The sequence below is a fragment of the Chelonoidis abingdonii genome, chromosome 5 (genome assembly GCF_003597395.2).
Source record: "Chelonoidis abingdonii isolate Lonesome George chromosome 5, CheloAbing_2.0, whole genome shotgun sequence".
In the NCBI taxonomy this organism is placed as follows: domain Eukaryota; kingdom Metazoa; phylum Chordata; order Testudines; family Testudinidae; genus Chelonoidis; species Chelonoidis abingdonii.
The window spans coordinates 64274659-64294876 of record NC_133773.1 but is presented as its reverse complement, the minus strand read 5'-3'; positions in this window follow the sequence as shown (position 1 = coordinate 64294876).

The window sequence follows — 20218 nt, the reverse complement described above, 5'->3', positions numbered from 1 at the left end:
AATTAAGTTTTATACATTGCTTCTGCATTGCCTCTTACTACTTGATGCAAAACCCTCTGAGAGACTCATCAACCTTAGTCACAGTGGACTTTGAATGATCCTAGGTATGTTGGTTTTAGCCAGGAAATTAACATAACAGCACAAGTCAATGACAAATGGATGGGAAACCAGATACCTAGTCTACTAATACCTGTATATACATTCAGTCTGCTCAGCCCTACAATCTTTATTTTTTAAATAAAGTTGACATCGTATTGATGACGGAGAGCATCCAAATACATTGTGGCTTCAGTTCATGAGTAACGTGTATGTTATAAAAAGGGGAAAATTAAGTTACTTGGTCTGATCTTACTTAGAATTCGCTCTTCTGCAGGGCATTGTTCACTGTTACTATGCAACTGTGTAATTCTGCCCACACACTATAATGATTGTTGTGTGTCTGACTTATGTTGAATGTTTAGGTTGTCACAGCTACATAGTTCAAAATAGTAATTAATTGGAGCCACTCAGCATTTTTTAATCAAATACTTTTTTTCTGCAATATTTGGCTTTTAAAAAGAAAAGAAAAAGAGAATTTGTTTATGAAACATTTCAGGCTTTATAAAATTCTGTTTTTCAAAAATGTTAGCGGGGGGAAAAACAAAAACGAACAAAGCATAGCTTTATGTTTGTTATGTTGTGCTTTGGGCTTTGGGTTTTATTTGTTTTTTAAATTTATTTAATTTTGATTGGTCAGCTTAGTCATGAGGCAGGACTTTTTCAAATTTTTCCCATAACCCACATATTCTTCAGAAACTGGAGTTGTCTCCAGCCTGTCTCTGAGGCATTTTCAGCTCTGCACATAAACATACATTAGAGATCGGCCTGCTTCTTGTCTCCATATAAATACATATTACACTGTTTCTTGTTTTACATAACCTCTACAAGAGCAGCTCTCTGCATCTGTCTTTGTTTCCAGCTGCTTTTACAGGTGTGCAGGATCTTCCCAGAGAGGCTGGATGCCTATGATAACAGGAGACGATGACCTAGATCAATCCACTAAGAGTTGCTAATACTAAAAAAAAAAGGTATGGGGAAGCGGGAATAGGAGCCAAACTCAGGGACTGAGTTGCCAACCACCAGTGGGAGAAGGATGAACAGGGGAGTAGGGAATGAATGAGTGATGCAGTTTGTTCAATGGAGCCAGGAGAGAGGAAGGACAGGTGACATGTCCAGGGAGGAGCCAAGTGACAGGGAAGAATGTGCAGGGGAAGAGGAGGATGAGTGGCGCAGGTGGCAGAGAAGGATGTACGAGGGCGAGGGGATAAGTGAGGAAAGGAAGGTAGAGGAAGGGGGAGATGAAATGTAATGCACCAATTGTCTGCCTTTAATTGGTGCTTTAATTGTAATCTACTTCAAAGAATACCACAGTAGCTTCTCTGTAATGCTCTCCCCGCTCCCTGCCTAAGAGACTTGGGTTTGATTCCGTGACTTGAGATATGTGTTAGGTAATAGCTGACAACTTTGGAGAGGTAGTTTACTCTGACTGATATAGGTATAAAATAGGGAGAAAGAGGCAGTATCTTGATTTTACTCAGCAGGGACCTTATATGCCAATTAAGGGGTAGGATAGATAAGCTCCAAAGGCTAATTCAGACCAGTTCTCAGATACATACATAGCTGATATAAGGGCTCAAGGAAGAATAATTTAAGATTTTAGGAAGTGGGAGGTGTAAATAATGGAGCAACTCTGGAATTTTTAAATCCACGCCAGATTTCATTAGCGACTAGGGTCAAATTCACATATTATTCTAAGGGAGTCTAAATAAGAGGAATTACACTCTGAGGAAAATGGATGAAGGTGCAAAATTATATCATCTTAGAATCACCTCTGAATTAAGCCTTGTGGGTAGACTGTGTTAGCAACCAAGAAAAGGACACAATGTGCACTGTCTGTGACACTGATAACAGCTCTTTGTATATGTTAGTTATACATTAAAGTTCAGAATTGCATGATTCCTACTAACACTAGAACATTATAGGTGAACGTATGAAGGATGTATGTACCTGTGGAGAAATCTGCATAAGCAAGCACATATAGTTCCCTGTGTTTAAGAGGATTTATATAAACAGTAGCATGATGCTTTAGGGCCACCTCAAAAAGAGAGCAATTGCTGACATGTTCTGCCAAGAGCTGCATTTTTACTGAACTTCATCATGACCTTGAATGCAAATCAAAGTGGGATAGATCTATCCCAAAGATTTATGGCTGTGGTTTGCTCCAGTCTTTTCTTAATAAACGGAGTTAAAATAAGTTAGACAGCTTGTTAGTTATGCTACAATCCATTCCCCCCCTAATTTTGGGGATGGCAAATGCCCTTGTTATTCTTAAAACGACATTACTGTGCTGTGCAATACTCACCATAGCATGAAATCAGGCTAGTCCTCTCTACTTTGACTGCTTAAAGATTACTAATCATCCCATGGATTATTTCTCTCTCTTCTTCCAAACTGCATCAACTACTCTCTGTTCAGTGTCACCCTCCATTTTAATGAGGACTGCTTACTTCTTCAATTTGTCTTACTTCTTCTCCTCCAATTATTTCTTCAGAGCTCTTAATCGAATCCAAATGACCTTCCTTTTCCGTATTTGGATAGACTGGAATATAATAGAAAGGAAATATATTAGAAAGCTACCTCACTGGAAACACCACAGAAAAAAGAATTCTTGTGACATTTCCATTATATGTGTTATGTGACGGAATAGTTTTTCCTTCAAGGAATTTTTCACTAAATTGCTATGAGAATACTATTTCTCTTGACATTTCCATTTTACAGTAGCATATTTTTATTCAGCTTTTCTAAAGAACATTATAAAAAACAAAAAAGACTATTTCCCCTCTCTTTTACTTCTCGGTTTGCTTGGTAGCCAACCACAACCATCACTAACTGGTTATTTTTTATATTTTATCTACAGCTATCCATTTAAAAAGCAAAATTATCTCTCTGTAGAAGACTGTAATTATTTCCTTTATCACTAGGCTCTTCATTTGCTTTGGTCACTACAACTGTGCACTTATCAGTGCTTACTCACCATTTGCCTCCCATCCCCAACTGAATGGTCTTGGAAACCACACAAAAGCAGGGAGGAGAACATTTCAAATATGTCCATTTCACACTAATATAATGAACTCTGCACCTAAAAGGAAAAGGGAATATAAAGGGGTTGTATCCAGAGATGCCAAAATTTTCAAATCTGGGAGCCGACAGTTAAGCACCTCAGTCCATACTTAGGTACCTAAATAGTGGCCTGATATTCAAAGATGCAAAACACCCTCAACTCTCAGACTCCAGGGGGATTCAGGAGTGCTCAGTACTTCTGAAAATCAGGCCTGTTATATTAGATGCCTAATTTTAGGTCTCCAGGTTTCAACATTTTGGCCATAGTTACAGGAGCAAATACATAAGAAATGCTTTGCAGGTGTCTGAGAACCCAAAGTGACAAATTTAGCCCAAAGACAGTGGAGTTGCAACTTGCAGCCACTTACACTACTGCTGAAGTTGGTGTGATATTTGTTTTTTAGCTGAATTTTGTAAGGCCTCCAGAAATATTTAAGAATGGGGCACCATATAAATAAAAACATATTAATTGTCATCACTATAGTATACTTAAGAAGCTAAGTATCCCCCAGTGATGTTAACTTTCAAAAAGAGAGTCCCTGCACTTTCTCAAGTGTCTGGAGAATTTAAATAATTAATCATTCTCTGAAGTGGGAAACAAGTAAGCCAATGAATTTATCAGTCTTCAGAATTCTAGTTCCAGCTGAACCAATGATTTGTTGTGTAACCTTAGAAATGCCATTTCCCCTCTTATAAAATGGTGATGATGATGCTAAGTGGGATTTGAAAATTGCTCAACAGGACTTGTGCTTCTAAGTCACTTAGGTACTTTTCAAAATTCCACTCACTGACCTTACAACACAGGATATTTGTGGGGATTTATCACATACACATTATAAGACATCATGGGAACCCAAAGTGCTAAGTATTGTTACTATTTAAATTAAAAATATTACAAGTGAAATCTCACTCAGAAATGTAGACTTTCTAGACCAGTCACTTTCAGAAACATAAGTTTGTCTGAGCGGAAGAGAAGATTGAAATATGCCATGAAATTAAGTCTGTTTTTGAAAGACTGAACATGGCATAAAAACTTGATTGATTAGTAAAGAATATTCCTCAATGTTTTAAAAAGGAAACGTCTAATTATTAAAATGGTTCTTTTACAATTCTGAACAGGCCTATGCCAGCTCTAATTGTGGTCAATAAAGAAACAGAACCAAGAAAGGATTTTTTTTTTTTAAATTGTGTTTTGAAAGATAGCATGGCTAGCAGCAGAATTTGCAACACAATCATGAAAACTCTTAATAAAGAAATGCTCCTTTATATTATTCTTATATCTAGTCAGTTTAATTGCTTACGTTTATTTTGACTTAAAGAAATAGAAGAATCTAATGAATAATACAGATGGTAAAAATGCAACGTTTGCACAGCCCTGAGACTGCTCTCCTCTAGGGTCTGCCAAGACCACATTTTGATAAAATGCAAGGTATGAATCCTTTCTTGGCAAAGTAGAAGCATATTGTTAGAGTTGGAGACAATCCAAAAATGTATGATCCACTCACTGTACCAGCTACTTCCCTAGCATATGAAATAGAGAAGTACTGAAGCAACTGATAATTCAGTGGGAAGCATGCAGTGTTGGCAGGCATGCAGTTGTGTATCTCATTCTCCCTACTACAGTTCTTATTACTTTCCTCTAAGCACTGAGCTTTGCAATGAAAAATGGTTAACATAGTGTACTGTATCATGACACAGTGATACTTAAAAAGTGTTGATGTATTATGTCATGTCATCATATTACGCAGTGTGACATGTAACCTGCTGTGATTATGTGACACATCAAAACATAAAATCACACATTTTTCACATAACTTTGGCTAATAACCCAGAAAAAGACTCTTCTTTATTGTTTAGTCTTCTACATAAACACAAGTAGGAATGTAAAGGGGGCTAGATATGCTGCTTCAACTTCTGAACTGCTTTGTTTTAATTAACTCCTGCACAGTAACAGATGTATGGAAACAGAGCATCTTATGTCATAATGAAATTATATATTCTTCCTTAAGTCAGTCCTTTGACTTTGATGACAATCATTAATTTTAAACAGTCATCTGGTTAATATTTTAATTAATATCCCCAGTTTCATACTCCCAGGCAGAATTATTTCTATATAATTGCTATGTACTTTAATTTATTGCTCTTACAGTACATTAAAATTTCTTATTCAATTTTACTTTCATTATTCCTGCCTTACTTTCTGTCTTTCATCCTTCTAATATTTATTTCCATTAAAAATAAGAATGATATTTAGGATGATTTCAAACCCACCCACACAATATTGGCACTAATCCATCCTGGTGGAGTTAAAGTGGCATTTAACACTATCCCTTAACAAATGTTTAGATAAGAACTGCAAAAGCATTAGAGAATAGGTGATACATGTATAAAATCATCTATTCTCTAGTCAATCAGTAGCCATTGAACAATATTCCATAATCTATCCCCTCCCAATCCTATACTGACTTCAGCAACGCAGATCTTAGTTCCTTTGGCCCTCTTTTTCCTCTCTTGGGGTACAAATTATTTTCATTATGTTCAGTGGAATTACTCATGTCTTACTCCTGGAGAAAGTACATTATCTGTTTGGAGCCCTTAGCAGAAATCATAAAGTGATGTCGGAAGATGAGAACATAAGAAATAGGAAATAACCATGTCAGGCAATTTAGTTAGAGGTAACATAGCTGAGTGATGCTAGTCAACAGACAAGATAGTGTTCGGAAGTAGAAGTTGTGAAGAGAAGGCCTATTTAAAGTGCTCACATCCTCCATAGAGGAAAAGAGAGAGAAAAAGAGGTTGTAATGTAGATTTCTGTGTGTAATGCAGATTTAACCAAATTGTTTTGGTTAAAAGAAAACAAAATCCCCAAAAGTCAAACACTTTTCTTTCAACATATTCTTTAAAAAAAAAAAGATTATTTTTCATTCAAAGTCTTTTAAAATAAAAATACAATTTTATCAAAAATAGTTATAAAAGGTTGAAAATGAAACAAAACATTTCAGGTAGAATGAAACTTGTTGATTAACTAACCCTAAATGATTTCCCACCCCCCTTCCAGTTTGCTGAAAAAATTAATTTCTGAAGGACCCAAACAATTTTCCCCCCAATTTTCCAGACTGGCTAGTGAACCAAAAAAAAATCTGTTATCCACACAGCTCTAATCTTTACGTGTTTGCCAACTTGGCATCATATTATCTGTTTTCATGTCATTTATTTTATAGCCAGAAAATCAGCCACATTTCACGTAAATCAGAAATTTCATGTAAGATAGTCCCTACTTTTATTCCCTTTATGTTTTTCATTTTCTGTCACAGTTGCCATTAAAATGGCAAACCAGGAAAGTCAAAGAGGCCTGGCATACCCACCTCTCTTTACTACAAGTATTTTGAATTATATTTATTATCCAGTTTTTTTTTCAATTATAGATATTTCATTAGCAATAAGTGATGTGGAAAACAAATAGAATTGTAACAAACAGAGCTTTATTAAACATTCTAGCAAGTCAGTATTACTGGGTGAGGGTCTGCTGTTTGTATCACAGTTCCCACTGAATTTCCCATTCCAAAAATAGAAGTAAAATCTCTGTGCTGTAAAATGCCAAATGCTGACTTTTAATGGAGACCACACTACCGTATGTTTAGACATTGGCCAGAGGTTCTGACCTTGTGATTTCCCTGAAGGTTCTGGACCCCCTCTGCACTAGGCCTTGTCCCCACTCTGCCCCTTTCCTCAAGTCCACGCCCCCACCCCATCTCTTCCCACTCCAGCTCCCCCCTGCTCCTCCTTCTTTTCCCACCCTGTTCTGCCCCCTCACCCTACCTCTTCCTGCCCCTGCTCCTCCCCCTCCCCCCAGTGCCTTCTGCACACTGTTGAACTGCTGATCAGGGAGGTGCTGGGGGGGAGGGGGAGGAGCTGATTAGTGGGGCCTGCTAGCAGGTGGGAGGCACTGTGGGGAGTGGGAGGAGCTGATCAGTGGGGCCTGCCAGTGGGTGCTGAACACCAACTATTTTCTTCCATGGATGCTCTAATCTGGGAGCACCCATGGAGTCGATGCCTATGATACTGACAATGGATTGAATTCTATCATCAGATTGTCATGTACAACACCCAGTGATTTCCATTTAGTCAACACATTTATAATTTGCCTTCAGGAAAAAATGCATATTAAATATTTGCAAAGACGGCTTGCACGTTATTGGAAAACATTTAAATGTTTTTTTTTCTCTCTCTATTTTCTGAAGATTCTCACAGAACTCTGCTGAAATGCAATATAATGAATGAGTGTGTTAATCTGTCAGAAGTGAAAAGCTTTTAGATGTAATGTTTAGCAGATAGCTCTGCACTAATGAAGGTTTCAAAGAAACACACTAAAGGACTGAACAAATTATTTATTATTGTTCTTCTTAAATTGGAGCACTCTTATTGGAATATATCTGTTTCAAACATTCCACTTTGTTTAAATGTTTGAACTTGCCAGAACCAAAATAGAATCATGAAATAATTTTTGTCATTCTCTAAGAAGAAAGTTTAACTGAAAGACCATTTTCTTGTTGACATTTCGTCCCAGGCTCATATTATCCTCATTTTAGATAAATACTGCTGTGCACAAAGGAATCTGAACAATTTGTTCATATACAGAATGACTATGTTGACTTTAACTAGGAGCCTGTCACCACCCTGTAACAGAATTGAATGACTGTTTTTGAAAGCTGACAAAGACCATTCCTTTTCACATACATATTCCAGGCACTCCCTTCAGAAGTACCTGAAAATTTTGGCAACAGAAAACATTTAATTTGGCTCATCCTTCTTCTAACCTTATCAAAATTTATATTAGAACAATAAACAGATGACATGTCTATGTTTTGCCAGGTATTTTAATGATTTGCAGCGAGTCCAGGCCCCCCAAAAAGCCCAACTGTGATTAATGCACTAGTAAGGTCCTAACATTCTGGTAAAATATGTACCCTGCTAAGAGGTCATAAGGTACAGTTTTCCAACTGTGAACTGCAATCTTGCCAAAGGGAATTCAGTTGTTTAAAATACTAACTCTGTGCCAAATAATGCCCTCATTTCCACTTGTGTACTTCCACAATCCCATACAAGGTTGAAGAGTTGTAAATCTGGGCAGAATATGGCTTTCTGAAAACAATCCTATCTCTTTGTCTCTCATGTTATCAAGTCTAAATTAGTTACATAATAATAGCACCAAATGAATGGGTTGGTGGCTGAATCCAGACCTGATATAGGATATAGGCCTGATATTATAAGGTGCTGAGCGCCCTTAAATCCTTGTAACCTCCTTAATTGAAATATAATTGACTGCAAAGAGAGAAGGGCACTGAGTCCCTCTCAGGACTTGGTTCTTAATCCTTGGACAGTTGTTTTTTGTTCGTTTAGAGGGGCCAGTTTCTCTGCATCATTTGCTCCAAACAATCCCCCTGGCGCCTTTGAGAAAGTGTTGAGAAATGGTTTTCAGGCCTGATAACTTTCTCAGAACAAAAAACCTGCAGAAATTAGAAATTCTAAAAGATTTTATTTAAATTTATTAAGTGTGCAGTAGGCAGCCCTGAGCAGAATGCCAACTTTGAAGGCATACATGGGACTTAAATGATACACAAGACTTATGTGTGGCCCCTGAATAAGGATAAAACTTACCCCCAATAGATAAACTGAATAGACAGTACAATACCACAGTGATGGGTGCGGCATCAGAACTCAAATAGAATAGAAGCTTGGATTTGGCAGCTTTCTAAAATCTAGGCCTAGCTCTGTCACTGGCTCATTATGTGGCCTTTGGCAAGTCACTTGTAAACCTCAGGCTATGTCTTCACTGCATAGTTAACTTGAGTTATCCTAGCTCAAGTGAGAGCAGCCATACTGTGAATTAACTATTGAAGCTAAAGGAATGAAGAGCAGCTCTGTGGGTACTCTAAATCACGTTGGGGTTTGAATTGGTCTCCTCAGCAAGGAGTTCTCTATTTAAAGTTGTGCACATCTCTAAAAAAGAAATAATTGCTCCTCTTGCACTTTCCACGAAGCTAAGAACAGCTTTTAAAAACTGAAATCAAAATTGAAAAGGAACAAGTGCTTCACCCTACTTACCCATGGATAAACAAAAATGTGTAGTGTCAACCACTATACACATTCTGACCTTCATATCTACCCATCCTATTAGAAGCATAATTTCCACTTGGCACAATAAAAACAGTTATTTTTGTAAACTTCTTCTTGTCTAAAGGAGATCAGAAATGAAATTGGTTTTTATTGCAGTTAAGTCTTTTTCATACACGCCTCTTCACTGCTTAGTGTGTGACCTTTCAGTATAAGATTTTCTTTTTCTAACCTTGTTATTACTGTTGAGTCACCTAACTGTAGTAAATCTTAATATTTCCCTTTCAAAAACCACTACTTTAAGAACTTTAGAATTCAGATACCAGCTATACATCGTCCTTTGCTCAAAAACATAATTTAGATTAGAACATTTTGGAAAAAGAAGACACACATTCTTTTTCACTGTTTACACATGGGATGGTGAAATGCTGCCCAAGATGTTCTGCAATGAGTCTGAAAGCTGTCTTCATCTTTTTACATGGAGCCACTGCTTGCAGTGAATATAGTTCTTGCTTCAAATATTTATGCTTAACTCCTCAGAACAAGATGGAATTTTGTATGCTGGGATAAGCCGTCTCCAAAGGTGAGAGCTGTATATTAATGAGGACAGATACAACCTAATTTATACAAATGGCTGTTAGCATCCAAGTGTGTTGCTGATCTTGGCCGTGGTTCAGTGAGTTATTTAAGTATTAAGTATTTAAGCATGTGCATAACTCAATACATGAGTAGTCTCATTGATTTGAAATGGACTACTGACATGCAAAGTAAAGACCATAGTTAAGTATATTGATTCGGAGCCAAACAGTTTGAGCACTCCTTATTTAGACTTTATCAAATTAGCCAGCCCCCCAAAAGTGAATAACTTCTGAAGATTGCATGATTTTATCAAAATACTTTGATTTTAGATTTGTAATTTATGGAGATACATGCCTATTATAGAGTGATTGTCATTAAAAGCATTACACTTTTTCCTTTTAGTCTGATGACATCACCACACTATTCATGACATCCTCTAACCTTACATACTGTGGTTACTTTTAGAATACAATTGCGAAGACTTTCATGGGGATAACTATATAGTCTGCTGGCTGCTTTTAATATTTTGAGAACTAGAACAAATTTGACTACTCTGCACTGTGTAGTTGCTTTTTCAGTAATGTTTCAGAAAAAATGTTTAACAATGAAAGTCAGCATCACAAATATGATGACATATTGGGCTAAATATTCAAAACATCACAACATGTTTTCAACACATGCTTTCAATTTGTGTGTCTTCCAATAGCTCCAAAGTAGCACACAGGAATACAAACATTTAAACAATTGATGTTGGATAATTATGTGAAAAATGCTCACATCCCCAAAGCATGGCATTTCCAATCATATCTTTCATGTCATATTTAAGGGTGAAAAATTGATTGCTCTATCCTGACATTTTTGTCATTTTGAGATTGAGGCAGTTATTTACTGAGTATGCTTCATTCTGTAGTTCCCAGAAGATTATTTTCATGTCCTTTGAATAACATTCCTGGCACAGTCTTGCAGCTGTATGTCAAAAGGAAACAATATAAAGATTTGTTCTCTTGGGATTATTATTTGAGTTGATGGTGTGTTCAGTACTTAAGAAGGTTATAAATTGTGTGATTTCTGCCATTACAAACTCTCTTTAGCGTCTCCATGTTCAGCTTGTCAAATTTTCCAAAAGATCAAATGTGTTATGTTTGTCATACTTTTTTTGAAAACTTAATAATTTGTGCAGTTTCCAAAGTGGAATGGATGCTGTTTCTATGTATCATTTTGTCCCCATAGGATAGTGCCTCCTGAGTCTTCCTTCCTCTAATCCAATCTCCTAATAACATTTTTTTTGCAGCTAACATAGATAGCTACTGGAATTTTTGTGTAATTTAGAGAACAATTTTAAAGAAAATTCTTACTCAGATTTCATGCAGTCTTCTGAAACTAACCACTCAGAATGAGAATCAAATTATTAGGAAGATGCCTGTAATGCACCTAAATTCAGATTGCCTAATTTCCATCTGATTTTAAGTTGTTGATTTGTGGGACATTATGTACATAGTGGATTGTGTGACAATGCACTGAAAATACCTATAGACTTAAAAACACCAAATGTATCAATGGCAGTTTTTAGGCATATAGCTGGGGAGACCATTAGGGTATGTCTACCCTACAATGTAAAACTGTGTTTGAGCCCAGGCTCAAGCCTAACCTCTTGCAGCTACACTCAGTCCCAAGACGCTGCAAGGTTGGATTCAAGTTCTAGTTAAGCCAGGACCCGAGGTCCAACCCCTCGGGAGTCAGCTGGAAGTATCCCGCAATTCATGGGATAACTTCCTTAGTACTAGCCCAACAATCTGCATTCCAATCTATTGAAAACAGAAGCCAACACCCCCTCCCCCTTTGCAAACAGCAGCAGCTCAAGTCAGCGTTAACCCATTCTCTTCTGACTACTGATCTGCAAGAACACTATCAGAGAGCCTTCTGGGTTTGCAATGGAGAGTGAACCGATCAATCCTTTTGCAAAGTGAGCTGCTTCCTGGTAACATGCTGGACAGACAGTAAAGTTTTCCCATAGTACATCATAGCCCTAGGGCTAGAGAAGCTACATTTCAGGGGGAGAAGGATGCTAGGGACTTGGGGATATGGTTACTTTAACTCAGGTCTGCACACTGCAGTGTGGATGCCAGAGCCCTAGGTTGGAGCATGGTTTAGAAAAGTCTTAACATAGGATTAAGATACATTGTAGACACTCAAGCCCAGTGTTCCCTAATATGAGGCAACAGATTCAAGTCCCACTAACCCTGGGTTTACGTTGTAATGTGAACATATTCTTTATATTTAGCTTACAATGACCATGGATGAATAGTCACTCCATCTCGTTTCTCTCTTTGGACTTAACTAGAATCCTTGTTTAAGGCTCAATATTTGTTCACTTCAGAAGAAATTTATAATTACTTTCTTACTTCTTCTCTATAACTAATCTTCTCTATCCCTTCACCTAACTGGCCAGCAAAATCTCTAACTCTCCTCACATCATTGGACCCAGATGAGTTTCTTCTGTAGATTCATTCTCATTCATTTCTCATGAACTCTGGTGCTTCATATCCCTCTGACTGTAACGTGTGCCACTATATGTACATCGTTCAGGGCCCAGCAAATATTGTTATTTGCGTCATAGTAGCACAAAGGAGCTATTGAGAACATTTCATTGTGATAGGCACTGTACAAAAATAGACAGATCTGTTGGAAGCCCAGGCAGGAAATGATTCAATAAGACTTGAACTGGAACTGATCAAAGAAACTGAACAAAACCTTTTGGTGAGTTCAGAAAGTTCACTTACCATTTTCTGCTCTTACTTGCATATTCTCCTGCACCTCTTGGTCTCAGCAAAGAACAGGAGCAAGGGTACCAAAATGCAATGAGAAAAAAGCTGTTCTTATAAAGGCATTTATTTCCAGTTGATGGTTAGCCTCCCTCCCCACCACTGCCACACATACACACTTTTTAAATGAATAATTATTCATTGGGGCTAATATTTTGGGGGTCTTCTTTAGTTAAAAAAACATCTTGACGTTAAAATTTGAACTTCATATTCAATTAAGTATCAAGGGCACAATTAAAAGAAAAGTCACTGCTTAATAGAAATTTGTGCAAGATGAAGAGAAAAATGTGAACCCTGCAGTTTAATATTAAACTCCATAAAGCAGTGTGAGACATGGAAGGCTAAGGTATGGGAAACCTGTGGTGCTCCACAGCTCTGCAGGGCAGGGAGAACCAGGGACTTGATGAAGTTACAGTTTCTAAGGTGATGTTTATCAATTAATTCGTACCAGTAGCATAGAGGAGACAAGCTCCATATCCTAAAAATCAGTCCTCAGCCATCCAATCTTCCTTACCTATATTTTAAGAAATAACTGCTTATATCCATCTACATGACTGACAGATGCAGCACACACATGAGCTTAACCAGCTGACACTATAAGCGATACATATGTTTGCTTTTAAAATGATCATTTATTTAAGAGGCTGATATTCAGATTTCACAAACATGTAAGATGCATTCCAAAACTATACATAATGATCTTTTTACTCCAGAGAAGAGAAATTTTAGTCTCTCTGGTAAATAATACTTTAATAGGTTGCCCAAATTACTATATGTATTTAACAGAGAAGTTGGAACCACTCCAAGCCACAATTCTAGTCTTTGGTCTAAATAATACACTATATATGTTCCAGCTGTCCACGATGGGTTTGGGGGAAAGAAATCACACACACAAAAAAAGGTAAAAATCACTGAATGTCTGAGTTAAACAACTAAAATCAAGAGTTAACATTTAGAATGCTGTATTTTCAGATTGCCTGCCAAATAAATGGTAAACTGCGACATATATATGTACATGCACACACACCGAGAATGCATAGCCTCCTAAGTGCTTAGGTTGATACTATAAACTAATGATATGACACTCATGCCTGTTGTCCTTTAGCACCGTTGTACATGCAAGATGTAAAATTATGTAGTATTACAAAACACCAAGAACTGAGGACAGTGTGTCCCAAATAAGAAATCAGGCTGAAACAAAAATTTTATTCCTATTAGCATCTTAGAGACAATTCCACAGCTGAGCCCCGCAAGCTTTGGGAAGAGGATTTACAATAGCCTTAGGAAGTTCACTGTCAACAATTACCTTGTCTTAATTATACAGCCCAGACTCCCTCACCATATTTCTCCTGGTGACGAGGTATTCTGCGGGTTATTATAGCCTGCAATATCAAGGTAAGAGGTACAGATTAATAGTCTGCCTGGATTATCTCTCATAACTCTGACTTGTCTCACTGTATCTCTTAGTCTGACCATCATTATTCATTTGTATGTAATTGCTAAGAATAGCTAGAAATATATACATTTTATATCATGTATTACAAAGAACTTGTTTTCAGAAACCAATATGTTCAGCTGGCATCCTCTTGGAGGACAAGCAAGGACCTGAAAGCCTGAAGAAACTAGCTCCAGCATCACAAAACCCCAAATTCAGAAGTCCTTACTGAGATTTCCTTTAATCCTTACTCAGGCAAACATCTGGTAAGACAATCAGACCTCATGAGAATGTGGAATGAGGACTTGCCCTTGAGTGCATTATCGGGAGTTATGCCACCTTTGTGACACCATTGTCCCAGTTCTGGACCCTCTGTTGGGAATTCCATGAGTCCAATTATCTTGTGTTTGGATCAGGCAGAATAGGAGGATGACTGTCAAAGGTAGCATGAACACTCTGGGTCAAAACTTTTAAATCAGTGGAAGTTAACTGTGGAAACTTTTGCCCAGAGATTCTCACTGCTGAAGAATCTTTCCTGAAGAAGATTCAGAAATAGGAATGCTAGGGAGCCTGTGGGTTGAAAGGCAGGATTGAAGAAAGCACAAAGGAATAGGGCCTCTTTACATGTAGGCCCATGATACCACTAGATTCTCTAAGATCCAGGACTCTTGGGAATCTATGGGGTTTAAGGTAAAACCTAGTACATTTAGTAGGGGAAACCTCCTCTTTCCCCTTTGAGGTTATAATTTATAGAAAATTCCCAAACAGAAACTTCACCAAGTTTCCCTACCATTCTGAAGCACCTGTCCATGAATTTTTCCACAGGAAAGGTGGGGAAAGGCTGTCTCTGCCTAATGACTTCAAAATATAGATTAAAGTATTTTGTAAATGGGAAGCAAATAAGTGAATAGAAGGTGGAGAGGATTAGTTTATAATTAATAACCACAAGGTGTATTTGAGTTACTCTTTGTAACAACATATCAGATGGTGAGACTCAGTACAGAAGGTAATATAAATTACACTTGTATCTCTTTATAGATCACTCTCTGTACATATCTGTTGGCGTTAATTTGTCATAAATATTTTAGGCTCTTAATCTTCCTGAAACAGTAGAGACTGAATTCTGTATGCCAATGTAATAAAAATGAATTAGGCAAAAGAAAGTTGTATGTTACCATAATGGTGTCTTTATTGTACAGTTTTATGCTAAGGGGCAGATTCTCAGCTGGTACATTGTAACTTCAGTGGAACTATGTTAATTTATACAGCTGAGGATTTTCCCCATAGGTCTTATCTTGCCAGGTGTTGCATGCCCTTTATCCCTCTGAAGTAAACAGGAACAGAGTGCCTGCAAATGCTCAGAACCATGCAGGATTGGAGCTTAGATTTGAACAATACAAAGGATTCTCTTCTCCAGCTGAGGGCGACCTTTGCTTCATAAGATTTGTAACATTTACACGTAAACCCTAATACAAAGTCCATTAAAGTCAATAGTGTCTTTCCATTGAGTTCAATGGGCTTTGGAGCAGGGGCTTACTGTGGATAAGATGCTCACAGTTAAAGTCTCAAATGGTTGACTAACTTCCTGTGTCATTCTTTTGAGTTAAAATTCCTAGGTATTTTGACTGTACTATCAAGTGTCTGGACGCAATATTTCAGTCAGAAATCTGATGGACCTCTTACAGATTTTTTAAATTTTGTTTCATTATGTCCTATTGTAAGATAAATTATCAGCAAACACTGTTAAATGCACTAATGATTTGAAATTTTGTTACTGACTTTATTTGCCCATTTCAAATCATTATGCAGGGAATATACTCAGTGAGCGGGTGAAATGAAAAGATAATTTGCACAAGGTATAGGGGACATTGGCTTAGCTTGACAAGATCTGCACACTCTGATCAGTATGCTGATGTACAACATTTTGAAGTCAATGTGATAAGCAGGAGTTTCTTGCAACCTTTGAGACCAAGATTTGAGTCAATACCCTGCATATAAAAAGGGTGGGAAAATATTTGAAGAAAAGGTGTCACCAATGGAAATGAAGAAAACAAAATACAAAGAGTTTCTCTTATTCCTAGGATTGTTCCCAGGCCACCACAAGTTATTTATTTCTGCTGGCAGCCACTAAGCACCATGAAAAGTTTCAGTCTGCATAAAACATTAAAATTCTAATGAGCTTTGCACCATTTACAAAATCCCAGAAAATTAAGCACAGTGGGGATATGAGTTGTCATTAACTGCATGAACAGGATACTATACAGTAGCAAGAATGTCAGTTGCTTTCAAGTTACCATATTGTTATGGCAAAGTACCATGTGGTATTTTCCCATTCCTCCATAAATGACACACTCTATGTCAGATCTACTCTAATAACTTATTCTCAAAAGGTGAATACAATAAACAGATGTTGGGACTGAATGAAACCTTTACTACAGAAACAAATCAGATAGTAAATTAAGTTTTTAGAATGCTCTCCTTTTGATTACAATGTAATACAAAATAAAAGGGAAATAGAACTGGCTACAGCTGCAAAAATTCAGATCCAGATTTGAAATTAAAAATGTTTTAAACCATCTCTATTAAGTTTGAGAGTGTTTGTATGGAAGGCTTTGTTTTCACACAGGAAAGTATTAAAATATGGATTATTCTTAAAGAGTTCTGAGTGAGAATTTGCTGTTTCATCTGTGTTGTTTAACAGTGTCAAGCCAAATAAGCCACAGGTATTGATTCCATTCCCTGACTAGATGAACACATAAGCCATCCACCACAAAATATATGAGCCTGCCTACATAGAATTTGATATCAATGAATATCCCGAATGTCTCTGCAATGTTTTTGTGCAAACATGTCTGCTTGTAGAAGTCAATTACAGTAGAAAAATGATACAAAATTGGAATGATCATGACTTAAGAGAAATTTTAAAAAATCATATATATATCTACAAGATTTTTTGTTTGGTTGGTTGTTTGGTTGTTAAAAGGTATTTGCCAACTCTAATTACAACATTAGAGATGGGCCCCAACCAGCAAAGTTTGCATCCTGGGCCAAACTTTGGAGATTTCTTAGACACCAGGCATTGGTAGGGGTCTAAAGTACATCTATATATATATGTGTGTGTGTGTGTATCATGTATAAAAATGTGCAATGTACTTTTCAGATACCTAAAAATAAGTATGGTCTATCTTTAAAATGTACTGGACAGTCCTGAAGACTTTAAAACACCACCTGTTAAATAGGGATGGATTCTACTGAACAACACTAGGTTCTTCTGGGGAGAAGGGAATTCTCCTTTCCTGCAAGACAGCTGAAATTTTAAAACTTCACATCTAGATGGCCATTTTGTAATGCTAAATAACTAATGTACATCCTTAAATGTGTATACACTATGTATCTATCTAGTATTGCATGCCTTTCTAGTCTGGTTTTGCAAGTTCTGTTTAATTTCGCTGCAATTTTAGGACCAGATTGGTCAAATTTCTTGTTTAAAAAGAGCCTGCATCTACAGCATTTACACTGAATAATACTTACTCATATAAAGTAGTCCCATTGAGCTCATTGAGAAGCAGATTGATCTAGTGGACGGTGCACTTGACTGGGAATTAGCAGACTTGGGTTCTTGGATATACTACTGGCGATAGGACCTGGGCTCAGTGTCCTAGGAAGTGCATTCAAGTCCTGTGTCCTTAAATACTACTTAACATAAGTGTTGAAAAATTGGATCCTTTTAAAAAGAAATTTGCAGAATCTGACACCCCAAAATGAAATGAACAAACAGAACTTACAATGCCATACAACTAAGGCATAGAAAAACGCCTGTGTACATGACATGCTTATAGTTCTGTGATGTACATTAAAGTTCTTCTGTGCTGACTGAATTAACAATGTGTGGGTATAACAGACTCCTTTAATGACAGCTGGATAAGAGAAGTGATTTTTGCTGCCTCAATTAAGATGTCCATTGTTCTGGATAATGTGAACAATTAAATAAAGTTTACATCTGAGCAATAATTTCATCAAAAAATTACTGCATTGTTACAAAAACACAGGAGAACAAATGTCTAGCCACTGAAGTGCAACCCATTCCTCTGGGATGAAAAAGCAACTATTTGTCACTGACAAATTCAAACAGCTTCCATTTACTTTGCTATTGGCAATTTTAAATGAACTGAATGTAACACCCCAACTAGGTGGTGCCTATGAAAATTGAGATGATTCCACAAACAACTACATTGCTGTAAAAAAGTACATTCTTGTGATTTCTGTATTCATTTTTATAAATGCATCATTATAGATAATTATTTCATATACTTCAATCTAATTTACATGAAAAGCATGCATAAATTTATAGCAGGTCAAGTCCCGTGATCACTACTCAGTTTTAAAGCCAATGGTGTTTGCCTGAGAAAGAACGGGATCACGTTTAAGAACAAACTTCAGGATTTATCAATCAGGCTTCTTCCTGTAATCAGCATAAAACTAGTCTAAGGTATTGTTGTACACAACAAAAGCATCTAAGGATTATATTTGTACTTATAAGTAAATCAAAACCTTTTAATTGCCTTGTATTTCCCTTTGAATGTTATTCATAGTAGTTGAGTAATGTATGTGTGAAGCTGTCATTCTCTTGATCATCAACCATAGTTCAGCCAGGCTAATATATTAATCTCTTAATCCTTCCTTCATGCTCTGTCCCTGCACTGTTAGTCAATGTGGTTGCTTTTCCTTGAACTTCATGCAATTTGTCGACCTCCTTGTGGTAGAGAGATACAGAGTTATAGGTGCATTTCTAGTTAGTTTCACCAATTCCATATAGCAGGGGACTTTTATTCCAATGGTGCATGCATATAGAGCAGAGCAAATTAGGCATACTCCTTTTCCTTCCACTTAACTCTCTGCTGAAGTACAGGCCAGAGTTCTGTCTCTCCAGGATTTCACACAGAATCAAGCTCAGGGCCATTGTATTAGGCCCTAGAGTTAGGGTTCATTAGTAGCTCTCAAGAACCTTCAGAGAAAGAATGCCACATCATTGCTTAGTAAACTACAATTTGAGATTTAATGCAAGCAAACAAATGAACCAAGATTTTGAAAGAGCCTGTAAATCACTTTTACATTTTAGGTATTAGGAAACAATTAGTGTATCTTTCTAGTACAGACGTCCCTTTCAGTGACATACTTCTTGGTGATTGCACCCTCTGGTTAAAGGGTAACACGAGGAGGGGAGAGCTAGACTTCGCTACCATGGTTGCTACTTGGACCAAGGCTCCTTTTGATGGTTTGACTGTGTTTCCCCTGCCCACCTCCCCACATCCCAATGGAGCTACGTCATGCTGGGATACCTTGTATCTCCACACACACCTAGGGTACCTTAACTCCAGGAAAGGCGGATGGAATGTTTATGGCATGTGCCCAGGATGGTGAGGTAAATGGGTATTTGAGGCAGGTAGGTGCTGGGTAGCTCAGGGAATGCTGAAGTGGTTTGTGTATGCATAAGTGTTGCTGGGGTCACTGGTAGATGGGCTGCATGGTGGGAGTGATAGAGCTGGGAGGTGCTCAGAGCAGACTCTTTTCCAACCTTCTGTCCTATACCACTGGCCTGGTCTGCCTCCTGGTTAATTCTCCATGGTGGCTGAGATTCACCAGGGACCAATGAGAGAGAGAGAGATGCTTCCTGAAGAGTAGGTGCCAGATCACTGCGGTATCTGCCTCCAGCTTACCCATTTTCTGGGACTGTCTGCAGAGTGGAGTGGCTTTACAGTCAGCCCCAGTAAGAGGGGACAATGGGGAAATGATACCTTTACATTTAGTGAAGGAAAGGAAGTTCCACTTCCCCTTCCTTTTTTCATGCATAGTGCACACTTGTGAGGATGGATAGGAGCATTTGATTTGGCCATATTGTTTAAGAAAGTCAATCTATTCTCAAGGCGTAGAAGAAAAAGCTTTCAACATCCTCTGGGAGTCCTTACCTCAACTCTTATTCTACTGGAAATCTGGTCTGCCGTTAAAGCTATCAACCAACTCTCATTTTAAGGCATTTATCTTCAAAGCAGATAGACTCCCATACTTTGCTGACCAATGTTATCGATGACTAAATGTCATCTGTTACTCA